The sequence below is a fragment of the Heteronotia binoei genome, chromosome 4 (assembly GCF_032191835.1).
Source record: "Heteronotia binoei isolate CCM8104 ecotype False Entrance Well chromosome 4, APGP_CSIRO_Hbin_v1, whole genome shotgun sequence".
Classification (NCBI taxonomy): domain Eukaryota; kingdom Metazoa; phylum Chordata; class Lepidosauria; order Squamata; family Gekkonidae; genus Heteronotia; species Heteronotia binoei.
In genome coordinates, this window is record NC_083226.1 from 79,610,967 (window position 1) to 79,624,640 (window position 13,674).

General features: G+C 46.2%; 1 protein-coding gene across 2 annotated transcripts in view; it reads left to right on the top strand.

Annotated features, from left to right (window-relative positions):
- Positions 1–1,614: 1,614 nt before the first annotated feature.
- The window catches only part of LRRC2 (leucine rich repeat containing 2), a 142,578-nt gene continuing 130,518 nt past the window's right edge, over positions 1,615–13,674 (top strand). For both annotated transcript variants that reach the window (XM_060235476.1, XM_060235477.1), the window contains exon 1: positions 1,615–1,747. The gene's annotated coding sequence lies outside the window, so the exon portion shown is untranslated. The remainder of the gene's footprint in view (positions 1,748–13,674) is intronic.

A 13,674-nucleotide genomic window follows, 5' to 3' on the forward strand; every position in this document is an offset into this window, starting at 1 on the left:
ACAGCAGCCTTCCCTTGTTAACTAGATTGTTTAGAAGGCCCTTGAGCAGACATGGTACAGCCTTCCTTGAAATGCCCACTAAGTCTTTGCTGCTTCTCATAAATCTCTATTAAGGTATTATGCTTTCCGCTGGAGCTCTGTTGGGTCAGGAGGTCTGTTCTTAGCTAGTGATTTGTGGCCTGTTGCCTGATCATTTTACTTTCTTGCATTTGCTTGTCCATATCTTATTACAAATGCAAAGTGTCCTATTAGAGCCAGTTTGACATCTATCACTTTAACCACCTTTCTGGATGATACAGATTGAGTTTCATGTATTCCTTTCACAATGTGAAGTCTAATTGATTAGCTTAAGGAATATGCATTTTTAACTTTAATGCTAAAGATGCTACATATATTATTATTTTTTAGAACTGTCCTGCAAAAAGCCTATCCACACATTTCCCCTTGGGAATGACCCCAGGCTGGCTTAAAAGAGGCGTTCTGGAATTCTGTGCTTTCCAGATGTGCACAGGTTCAGTTTGGGGTGAAGATGGGGTGTGTATGTCTAAACATTCTTCCTGTATGCTATAGTCCCAGTCTAACAGGGCATCTGTGCACCTGGGAAACATGGAACTCCAGATCATGTGTTTCAGATTGATCCAGAGACATCTCCAGGGAAAAAATGTTATCTGTAGGTAGAACCATAGATCTGGAAAGAACCTAAAAGGTCTCCAATGCAGATGGATGACACTGATTGTAGGCAAAGAAAATCTTTAAGTGATGGAACCAGTTCACCAAGTGAGTTGTGCTAAACAATTAGCTTGGGCTTTTGAACAGGTTCCCATGTGAATGCTGATTTCTAAGAAATGTGTAGCATAGGGACTGGATCTTTGACTGCTGAGTAGCATGCAGAAATCAGTTTTTTGTCTGTCACACAGTTGTGGAAAGCACAGAACCTCATAACACAATGAAAGCCCTCCCTGACAACCCTTGTTACAGTCCCCATCAGACTGTTTATTTTGAGAATCGTTGCACTTGGTGGTTTCTTGGCACTGTTACTCTGCACACATTTCAGAGTGGCTGTCTTGGATCTGAAGCTCTGCCAGGAAATAAAGTGGAATCCTTTCCTCAGATTCATCTTTGCAACTATTTCAGGAAAGGCTGAACTTGCCAGGCTCAGAAGGACAGTGACTCCTTTCTCTTTAACGACATGGTATGTCTTGCTGCAGAGATTTTATGAGAGCACTTTTGGACACTTTTCCCATTGCTCCACTCACCCTGTAGACCTGACAGCTGTGGACATTATGTTTCAGTCCTTTTTTCCATTCTTGTTTTATTGACAGTTTTTCCCCAGAGTACAGCAATATTTGCTAGTTGTCTTCCTCTTGCAGAACAGTACTGGCATCTCTGTATGGTTTTTACTAATGTTTAGGTGACAGGTCAGAGCAAGGTTGTGTTTATCATTCTTGTTAGAGTGCCAGTTAGATGCCTATCCTGTTAAAACTGTTCTACTTTTTTCCAAGTGGAACCTTTCAGTGTTGATATTCTATCACACATATGGCTGCTTTGGAGCCCCAGATCATGTTAGCACCTTACAAATATAGAACATTAGCAAATCTGGAGACTGGTCACACTGGCAAGTTTAAACAAATGGAGATATTGGGCTGACCAACAGCTATGTTGTTGCTGTAAACAACTTCTGACTTTCCAGTATACTTACGGCAGGGTACATTGAGGAACTCAGAACAATAGTGCTGTTTAGGTGTAGGTAAGTGGCCGTTTTGCTGATGGTGGGAATCAGATGCCGATATAGCTAGATACTGCTAGTGGTGTTTATAGTGCCTGTCAAAATGTGTGTGCATATGTGAGGCAGACAGGTGGAAACAGTTGAATCCCAGAGCATTATAACTTCTTGAAAGCCTTATTATGTTTCAAATGTAGCTGAAGGACAGATAGCCCAATGAAGTCATCCCACTCACCCCCAGTTAAGGCAGTTCAGTGTATGTAGTAGGATTATTATTATTATTCCTTATCATTACCATCATAATTTTTCCTGACACCTGTTTTCTCCCTGCCTCTGTGTTATACAAAATCTGTGCTATTAACTTTCAAGGGCAGAGATTGGTGGGATAATGATTTACTATAAAGAGGGTGGGAGTGTTGAGAGACAGATTATTTATCTTTGTTGTGTGTCAGGATCTTGAGTGAAGTTTAAAAGAGTAATAGAATGATGGCTTCTGAAGGCCATTTACACCAAATCTAACACATATAAATGAAATCTGGTCAGCTGAGAGGTATTTGCAAGAAATGTGTTGTTCATCTCAAAGTTGCATTATAGACTGGTGTTACAATTTCTTTCCTCCTGTGCTATCATCTCTGCAAAATCAGGATATGTGTTAGTCAAGAGGAGAATACTTTGCTTTTATCCCCCAAGGAGCAAGTAGTAGAATTTTTTTGTGATGTGTAATGTTTATTGTAAGAACTGCAAGCATACATAATGAATACAGTACAGTGAGAATGCAATAATGTGTCAGATGTTTAAATAAAGTATACATCCAAACTATTAAAAATACCATAAACAAATTCAGGCTGAGCTTGTGCTGGATGAGAATGTAATTAAGTGGTCTACGTTGATGTCAAAAGGATGTATAGCAGATTGGCTCTATGAGAAAGCATTTCATGCAAAACATGATCCAAAAGTCAACGGGCAGTGTTGGGCACATAAGGAAAATCACCCTTGGAGCCTGAACTTTTAAGGAAATTGGATACCACAGAGAATTAAACAAAAGGAATGAAGTCCTTCATAGAGCATAGAACTCCCATCATCCTTATCTAAAGGAATTTATTGGAATCATAGATGGGGGTGGGAAAGCAGTGGAGAGGAGCAGCCAGGTATGCTGTAGTGTAACAACAAAAATATTCCACCCACATTCAACAGCAAAAAAATGAGCTGCCATACATTTACTGAGCTAACAGGTGTCTTGAGGCTATGTGTGTGTGTGTGGGGGGGAAACTTACAAGAGAGGATCAGTGGGCATGAATGAGGAGTGCCCTTTTCTGTGTCCACCAAGAACTTAGCTTTGTATGTGCATTCTCTCCAGGTCTGCCCTTGAGTACTTTTTATTACAATGGCATTGTGAATTCCATAATTTGAACTGTTCTGAGCTTCATGGAGACCTGATAAGGACTGTAGTGCATGAAGAGAACTACTTAAGCCTTCCCTCTGCATTGTTTTCCTAACTGAAAAGGTCCCTGGGAACAGCTATTTACCCTGATGGGTAAGTACTGGTTACATCTTGGTTTCTCCAGTGGGGCAACCAGCAGCTCTACAGGACTGTTTCAGATTGGGGAAAACTGGCTTAAGCTCCTTTCTCCAGAGTTCCACAAGCCTGATCTGAATGTGCTTGAAAATGGAGTTCTGAATGCAAATAAAAACTTCTCATGGAAGTTGGGAAGGATACAAAGATGACATCTAGTTAGGTTCTAATGCTTGTCTGCACCCATGAGAACTAATGACAAAATGTTATAGGGTCACCTGGTTTTTAAAGCCCTCAGAACCAAACCTGGAACCTGAAACAAAGGAACTTGTTGCTGGTGTGAAGACCAAGCTGCTTCCAGGCTCTTTGTTTTAATTGCAATCAATATTTATGGAAGTCTGATAATCAGTGTTTTATTATAAAAATGAAAATGATATAATAAAACCATCAAGGACTTGTCTACTTCCTTTGACTGTGTCACAGAAGTAGGAATCAGTTTGTGGAATGGTTTGCCAGCTCAATGAAAAAGATATATTAATCCCCTCTCAAGTTGTGCAGCATCTATCGTGCTTGTTGACAAACACATTACTGCTGTGTGAATAGGGAAAGCAGAAAAATGCTGCAAAGTATCCATTAATTGATCCTTACTTAAAGATCTAAACAGGGCTTTTTTGCAGAAAAAGCCCAGCAGGAACTCATTTGCATATTAGGCCACACCCCCTGACATTAAGCCAGGTGGAATTGTATTCCTATGCATTCCTGCTAAAAACAAAATCCCTGGATCTAATTAAAGAATATTGTTTTAGTGAGCTTGGACACAAAATAATATCATGACCAATGAATCTTGTGATCAATAATTCCCATTCCAAAGCTGCATTCCAAAGTATGAATTCTAGATACCCCTCAGTTACGAATATGCAGAAACTAGAAATATGCATAGAGCATCCTACCTTCCAATATGGTGTTGGGCTTTTTGTTTTATGATCATAAGCTTGGAATGCAGAGGACATTCGTTTGAATAGGAACTGATAGATCTGCTAAACTAACAAACAAGCAATCGATTTCTGAAGTAAACTCAATGAAACAGCCTGGCTGTTTTCACGAAGCTATTTAACTCTGCCTATATTGCTTTCTTCATACCTAGTTTATGATTTTCCTAATGTCTTCTTCTCAAGGTTATACAAGATCATGGTGTAGTGATTAAGTGCACAGACTCTTATCTGGGAGAACCAGATTTGATTCCCCACTTGCAGCTGCTGGAATGGCCTTGGGTCAGACATAGCTCTCCAGAGCTTGTCCTTGAAAGGGCAGCTTCTGTGACAGCCCTCTCAGCCCCACCTACTTCACAGGGTGTTGGTTGTGGGGGAGGAAGATAAAGGGGATTGGGAGCTGCTCTGAGACTCTGAGATTCAGAGTGGAGAGCAGAATATAAATCCAATGTCATCGTTTTCTATACTGCAATTAATTCAAGACTCAATCATGCAAGACAAACATGGGTATATTTTACTGGGTCCAGGGATCTAGGGAACCAAACCCATGTTGCAAATCTGTTGCCATTGTATGGTCAATATCATAATTCAGAAATAGGCCAGAGCTTTTATGACTCATGAAATTTTAAGTGCATGAAAAAACCTGGAAAAGACGACTTCAGCTGCAAATCTGTTCTAGGACCACAAAAATTATATTTAGTCCCTGGATTATTTAGCTGCCGTGTTGCGGACTCAGCTGATGTTATTTTTTCTGCCAATGCTACTTGGCCCTGTGTAAGCCAAAATGCCCTCAAAAGAAGGGGGAATTAACAGGTGGGCAACTATGGCTCAAAAGGATCTAGAATCTATATATACAGGATTCGACTTCCAGAAATTCTTACTACATTTACGGAGGACATTAATTAAGTAAAACAATTATGCTTTTATTACAGAAAACTATAGAACATACATACAAGATAATGGATACATACAGCACACATATAGACCTAATAAAAATAGAGAGAAATATACAGAGGTAACACAAGGATGGACAAACAGGGTGATAATTACTGATCGTAGTCTTTGAGGAAGACTCCAATGGCGACGAATGAGGCAGATGGGGGAAGGGACTGATCAGGTATTGAGGGCGTATCTAAACAGCAGGACTGGGGTACTGTCAGATGCACACCTGTATGGGGGGGGTCAGAGATTATAAGGACTACCTTGAATCCTTAGGGGGTAGGAGGTCCAGGGGATTATGATAGTCAGGTGGGACATGATGCTGTACCACATGGTACATTACCTCAGAAAAGGGGAGGCTCCAAAGTGGCTGTAGGGGCTGGACTTGTGTGGTGGGCAGTGGCCAGTCTATTCTGGGTACTTGATTGGGTGCCCATATCCAGCCAATGAGTGGATCTGTCCCTAGTTACCTGATTGGGTTTCCAGGTAATGATAGGCAGAAGGAGGCTCCAGTGTGACAGTTTGGGCAAGGCATGGGTGGAAGCATGGCTGGAAGGGATTAAACAAGCTATCCAAACTTATCTAAAGGTGACAATAGAGGGCCAAATTGGTACCTAAGGTGACACCCGATCTATACAAAGAATTTGTGGCTTTGGGGGAGACTGGTCTTCCTCTTCTGGCTAGCACAGTCCTTTGTCTGAAGTTCCGTTTGACAAAGACTTGGGTGATCTGGCAGGATCTACGCCCAAGCTAAGCTTGATTGCCTTATGTAGATGTAACAGCTGTTGAGTACGTGAGCCTCTTGCTTATCTGTCATGGAGTCTGGCACTGCAGGAAGATCGTCGCTGATGATGTTAGCCTTCCAAGATGGCTTTCACGGTCAAGGCTGGAAACAGTTTGCCCGGACAGTTCCTGGCAATGCAACTTCTTCCACTGCAATGGCCTAGATGGTGCACGCACAGAGCGACTGGAAACCCATCTGTACTTCCGGCTAGCACTCTTCCTGAGATATAGAGTGCAGTTGTAATGCTGAGGCTGTTAGTATTCACATAAGCCTCTTATAAAATGGTAGATAAAACCCACGTTTCACAGCAAATGTGTGTGAGTTGCATCTTTAGGCACCCAGGCAACCAAGCGGGTGATTACAACACCTGTATATAAGTTGGTCTCTTGCTCACACCTGTGGATGTGTAAAGTGACTGTGCAGTGTAGGCAACACCTGCATTATCTGATATAGAGCCCCAGTCATGATCTTCTGGTGGCAGCTATACTTCATCAGTATGTCAGAACTTGATAGGATGGAGTGAGAGCTAATCGATTTTAAATGATGATTTATGTATCCCATACAACCACAGAGAGATCAAGTAACAGAAAAAAATACAGACCTTTTCTATCTTTTATCACTAGGAACAAGTAAAACCCTAGGAACAAGTGGAAAATGTATGTGTTTGTTTTTTCTCTCTCCACTCAGCCAGCCAGTATGGTGGCAGTGGCCATCGGCTGAGCATTTGAGTGGTTAGGAAGCCAGGGAGAATTGCCAGAATCTAAGTTCTCCAAGGCCCATAATAAGGAAAAACAGAAGGTCTTATTCACACAGCTTCTTCAGTGGAGGACGGTGTGAAGCTCTGAAGCTTGAAAGTTGGATTATGAAATTACCATTTCCAAGACCCATCATTTGTTTCAAGAAGCTCTGGGGAGATGGAAGAAGCAGGCAGTGGTTTAGCCTACTATTCACTGAACAGGAGAACAGGAGAAACTACATGTTGCACTAAGAGATCCATGACTAATCTCTTGACTTTCTGAAAACCAAATGTAGCTATAAGGGTGGTACTGCTAATTTGATTGAAGAACTAGACTGTGATGGTGTTTAGTCATTATTTATTCCATAAGGAAAATGAGGCAATATTTCTGCCACCATGGGGGGAAAAAATAACATCTTGAATTAGATTACTGAATTGGAGAAGATACAGCAGGTCAAGGGTTAAGCATCTCCAGTGCTCCTAGTCCTTCCTTGATAAATTAGAAATTTTCCCTTCTGGACTTTGTTTAAAAAAATGTTGGGACATGGTCACAAACTCCTGGTTGGATTCAATATAAGGCAGCTTTATGTGTTTGAGGAAAAATAAGAACATTAAACATTCAGTTTCTGAAGCTTGCAATTATATAATGTTGGAATAAAGTGTTGGACTAGGCCTGAAAAGACCTAGTCACGCTCTACCAGCCTAACCTACCACATTGGTTTGCTGTGAGGATAAAATGGAGGAGGGGAGAGGATGCCAATTCCATAAACCTTTATTGGCATAACAATAATTTTAAAAAAGAGAGAGCAGAACAAATCAACCAGTATGCCAACAAGAAAAAACAATCAAAGTACAATGATTTGTAACATTGTATATAGTAATAATAATAGGATGAACTGATAAAAGTTTTGAACAGTAATCTCAAATATTACAGTAATTGAAACGGTTGCAGTAAAAAACTTAACTATATAGATACACCTTATCTCTCTCATTCACTCTTTCCCCCTTTCCTCTTTTTCTTGGCTTCTGAGTACATTTGCCAGGAACTCTGCCACCTGCTCAGTTTTTGTCTCCTAGCAAGAATTCAATACCTCCACTGGTCGCAGCCTTAGAGAGTTGAAAAAGAGGGCTAGTCAAATGTGAATGTAGCTGAGTAAACAGCAGGCACTTTAAGAGGATATGCTGAACAGAGTCGGGTTCTTTACAGGGACATCTGCAGAATCTTTCCTCATAAGGGATGCCATTGTACCTGCCTGTGACCACGGCCAAAGGAAATACATTGAATTTGGCCAGCATAAATGCTTTGCGTTAAGAAGGTATTGTTAAGCTTGTAAAATACTGAGCCATAGAGTTTTGTGGGAAGGCAAGACCAGGAAATGGGGGGGAATAAGTCCCCTCTTCTCCAGCTTTTATTAGTTGTAAATCAATGCCCTGGATTCTCCTTTGAATTATTTGGAATATGTAGGTTTCATTGGAGTTAGCCAGGGAGTCTAAATCAATGGCCACAGACTTAATTTTCTCCCTTATTAATTGGGATCATTTAGAAACATATGGGTCAGCATGTAAAAAGGTGATAAGACTATTTGGAGGAGGTTGAAAATAAAGATGTCTTGTGTCTTGCAATGAGGTCCAGAAGTTACAGCGTAGCGACGCTGCAGAGGTGACCAGAGGAAGTCCACTGGTCGCTCGATGTAGCGCGTGAAACTACCCCGCCAATCAAGATCTATGGCGGGAAGTTTGACTGGCCAGGATTGGACCTGGCCAGACGGAGAGTTGTTCCGGGGGTTTGTATATATAGCGGGACTTGGCCCGCATTTCTCCCTCTTGTGATGTACCCGCTAATAAAGTATGTTGCCTTTAACACGTCTCGTCTCCCAGTACATTACACTGCCGACGAGGATGGGATCTAGCTAGGTGACTCCCTAAGTGGGAAGTCGCTGACCTGGCTGGAGACGAGGAAGGCACGCAGCCAAGAGAAACAGAACCGCCCGCCACCGCCATGGCGAACCTGAGTGTAATGACGAGCCACTTTGCTGAGTTTGACCCCGCCAACCCTGAGAGGTGGGAGACCTACACAGAGCGGGTCGAATGCTATCTACGTGCAAACATGATTACCGATGACAGCCGCATAAGAGATGTACTCCTGAGTGTCTGCGGGGAGGCCACCTTCGAGATCTCCAAAGGTCTCTCAGCCCCTGCAAAAATCACCGAGAAAACGTACAGGGAGATTGTCAGACTCCCCACCGGGCATTTCTTGCCCCAGCTCTCAATCATTGCCCACCGATTTCTCTTCCACAAGAGAGATCAAGGGGCAGGAGAAACAGCAGCCATTTACCTGGCTGCTCTCCGCCAGATTGCTGGGAACTGCGGATTCGACAAACGGGAGGAAGCCCGAGAGACCGATTCGTCTGGGGCCTCCGAGACGAAAGGCTGCAGCAAAAGCTCTTCGCGAAGGAGGAGCTCACCCTTCAACAAGCTTTCAATGAAGCAACCGCATTCGAGAGAACCAGCAAAGCGTACAACAACCCGCGAGGAGAAGCAGTCCATCAGGAAGAGATGGCGCTGGGCGACCCAAAGGACGAAGAGGCCAACCAGCTCCACCGGCACCAAGGAATAGGGCTGAGAGCAACCGCGCAGCAACAAGCAACAGAGTCCAGCCAACAGCAAGTGTGCCAGCTGTGGAGATCCCCACGAGAGACGGGACTGCCCCTATCGCAACATGGACTGCAGGAACTGCGGAAAGGTGGGCCACATTGCGCGGGCTTGCTGGCCAAGGCCAATCGCAGACGCCAGACCACTCACCATGACTCGACCGATGCCCATACGACAGCATCGACTAGCCTGCAGGTAATGAACTTGCCCCTTACCCCCCCTGACAAGGTCAGACTATCGGTCTTTATCGAGGGCGCTCCATGCCAAATGGAGTTGGACTCGGGCTCCTCCATCTCTATAATTTTGGAGGAGACCCTAAGAAAACTGCCCCCAGCGCCAGCTCAATTTGAGACCGGCTGATTTTATACTACGGGACTTCCAAAAAACCCCCGTGCAAGTGTTGGGCTGGGCCACGGTACGGGTAGAGCATAAGAACTTCAGGGGGTCACTGGACATTCTCATAGTAAAGTGCCAGCTCACCACATTACTGGGGCTGGCCTGGTTTCGACCGCTAGGTATTCAAATAGTGGGGGTGCAACAGATGCAAACAAATAACTTTGAGAACATGTGCAGGGAATTCCCCGAAGTGTTTGATGGGTCCCTGAGGTGTTACAAGGGGCCGCCCATCACCCTACCTTTCGATCCCCTTGTTAGACCAATTAGACTGAAGGCTAGACGAGTTCCGTTCGCGCTAAAACCTAAAATAGAAGCGGAGCTGGACCGACTCACGGCCCAGGGAGTGCTGGAAGCAGTATCCTTTGCTGCCTGGGAAACACCCATAGTCACGCCAGTGAAGCCGAACGGGGAGGTGCGAATATACGCTGACTACAAGTGCACTATCAATAAAGTACTCCAGGACAATCCATACCCCGTTCTGGTGGTCAGCCACGTCCTGGCGGCCCTAGCTGGCTCCAAGGTTTTTGGAAAACTAGACCTGGCCCAAGTGTACCAGCAACTCTCTGTAGACGCCAAGACAGCAGAGGCTCAAACTATTGTGACCCACAGGGGAGCTTTTTGAGTGCGGCGGTTGCAATTTGGGGTTAGTGTAGCTCCGGGGATCTTTCAGAGCATAATGGACTCTCTTCTCAAAGGGATCCCCGGAGTGCAACCATTTTTTGACGATGTTCTGATCGCTGCCCCAGATGTGGAGGAGTTCAGCAGCCGCCTGAGAGAGGTGCTCCGCCGCTTCCAGATGGCAGGTCTGAAAGTAAAAAAGGAAAAGTGTTCACTAGGGGTGCTGAGGGTGGAGTTCTTGGGCTTTGCGGTAGACGCTGCGGGAATCCACCTGACAGAGGACAAGAGCAGGGCCATAGTCCATGCCCCAACCCCCATGTGCAAGGTGGAGCTACAAAGTTTCTTGGGATTATTAAATTTTTATCATTCGTTTTTGCCCCACAAAGCAGCCATAGCGGAACCCCTCCACAGGCTGCTCGATACACACGCCTCGTAGATCTGGGGAAAGCAGCAGGCCGCTGCTTTTCAGGCAGTCAAAGACCTCCTCGTTTCCAACGCGGTGCTTCACCATTTTGATGAAGCCCTACCACTGATTTTGGCTTGTGATGCTTCCCCGTATGGGGTGGGCGCAATTCTGGGGCACCAACTCCCCGATGGGAGGGAGGTTCCAGTGGCCTATTATTCGAGAACCCTGACCCCCGCAGAGCGCAACTACGCTCAGATCTACAAGGAGGCCCTGGCAATTGTGGCGGGCGTGCATAAATTCAATGACTACCTATATGGTAGGCGTTTCACGATTGCCACGGACCACAAGCCACTACTGGGCCTCCTTGCCCCAGACCGCCAGACCCCACAAATTTTATCACAGCGCGTCCTGCGGTGGAACCAGTTTCTAAACTCATACACGTACACCCTGGTTCACCGCCTGGGCAAAGCTATGGGGCACGCCGACACCCTCATCCGCCTGCTGCTACCCTCGACGGACCCAGATCCTGCCCCTGCCCACCATGTGATGCTTATGGAGACTCTGCCTGAGCGGTCCCTCCACGCCGCTGAGATGGCTTGGGCCACGGGGAGGGACCGTATACTCGCACGTGTTTTGGAGTGGGTGGGAAGGGAGTGGCCCATGGGCAAACTGGACAAAGAATTCAGGGCGTTTGCATTGCACAAAGATGAGCTGTCCACACACAAGGGGTGCATACTCTGGGGTAGCAGGGTGGTGGTCCCCCCCCCACTGCAGAAGCAAGTGTTAGAAGCTTTACACGAAACACACCCAGGGATAGTGCAGAAGAAGGCCCTGGCACGCAGTTATGTATGGTAGCCGGGTATGGACGACGAGATAGAGGGGTGGGTGAGAAGGTGCCAACCCTGCCAAGAGTCCTGGCCCGATCCGCCTAGTGCCCCCGTACACCGCTGGGCATCCAACCGGAGGCCGTGGTCCCGGCTTCACTTAGATTTTGCAAGGCCATACCAGGGCCAAATATTCTTCATCTTGGTCGATGCATACACCAAGTGGTTAGAGGTGATCCCCGTAGCCTCCACCTCCACAGCAGCAGCGGTCTGAGCCCTGCGAAGGGTCTTTTGCACACATGGAATCCCCGATACCCTGGTCATGGACAATGGGACCGCTTTCACCTCCCGGGAATTCCGGGAGTTCTTGAATAGATATCTCATTCAGCACATTCGGTCTGCCCCCTTCCATCTGGCCACCAACAGCCAAGCAGAGCACATGGTGCGCATCACCAAAGAGGCCCTGGGTCGCATCGTACAGGGCGACTGGGACCACCGCTTGGGAGCCTTCTTATTTGATAACAGGATCACCCCCAACCCCATCACCGGGTCAAGCCCTGCCGAATTACTAATGGGGAGGAAATTGATCACGAGGTTAGACAGGCTACATCCCGGCAGGGCTACCGACTTCCGCAGTTCCCCCGACGTCAGGGAAGCTGCGCGGGAATTCTTTCCAGGGGATCCAGTCTATGCAAAGAATTTCGCAAGCGGCCCTGTGTGGGTTGCCAGTTGGGTGCTTCGGGTGACAGGATCCTGCTCATATGAGATCTCCTCCGAGGGGGGTCAGATCCTAAGGAGGGATATTGACCAGCTGCACTGCCACACCTTGCCGGAAGAACCAACAGCGATTGGGGAAGCGGCGAGTGGGGGAGAGGTAGACGCAACACCCCCAGAAGCGGCTCTAAGGGCGCTGATCCTGCCGACCACGCGAGCGGAAGAGCAACACAGCGGAGGGCGCAACCCACCAAGAATGGAGGTTCCAGAACAGCAACAAGAGTCGGACCGCCCTCTGCCGGTGTCAAGTCCCTGAGAGGAAACCCCATCCCCGGCGACCGCTCCAACGCCCCAAATAACCCCGAGGAGGTCAAGCAGGGAGCGCAGGGCGCCAGCTTACTTGAAGGACTATGTGTCTTGAACTAGGGGGGGGAGGAGTGTTGTGTCTTGCAATGCGGTCCAGAAGTTACTGCGTAACGACGCTACGGAAGTGACCAAAGGAAGTCCACTGGTCGCTCGATGTAGTGCACGAAACTACCCTGCCAATCAAGATCTGTGGCGGGAAGTTTGACTGGCCAGATGGAAGGTTGTTCCAGGGGTTTGTATATATAGCGGGACCCGGCCGGCATTTCTCCCTCTTGTGATGTACCCGCTAATAAAGTATGTTGCCTTCAACACATCTCGTCTCCCAGTACATTACCCGATGTAACCAGTATTTAATGGCAGCAATCCAAGCTCTAGATTCTATTGGATAGAAAACCAACTTAGCACACAAGATGAAATAACTGATCGAGTTGGGGAAGCCAAGAATAGGATGCAGGAAGATTGCATTAACTCGTTCAGCCTTTTTATTAAGGTCCTGAATCCACACGGGAACCCCATACAGTAATTGGAAAATCACTGTAGCCCGAAAAATTAATAAGACAGCTGGAACAAATTGGTTACCTTTTTGGTAGTGAAAATGATTTTATAGCAGCCATTTTGTTCTTGGTGAGGCTAAGAGAATACTCCCGATGCATGGACCATTTTGGATTATAATGGAAGAGAATACCCAGGGTTTGTAGAATCTTTCGGGATCAAGTGCCGTGTTCTACTGGAGAAAGTTTTCCTTCCAGACGTTTTGTTCTCAGCTGCGGAGAACATCCTCAGTGGCGTTGCAGCCGGAGCAGGCGCTCAGACCTTCTTGGCTGCTGTGCATTGGCCCTGGTATGGCCTGTGCATACTCAATGCACAGCAGCCAAGAAGGTCTGAGCACCTGCTCCGGCTGCAACGCCACTGAGGATGTTCTCTGCAGCTGAGAACGAAACGTCTGGAAGGAAAACTTTCTCCAGTAGAACACGGCACTTGATCCCGAAAGATTCTACAAACCCTAATGATGTT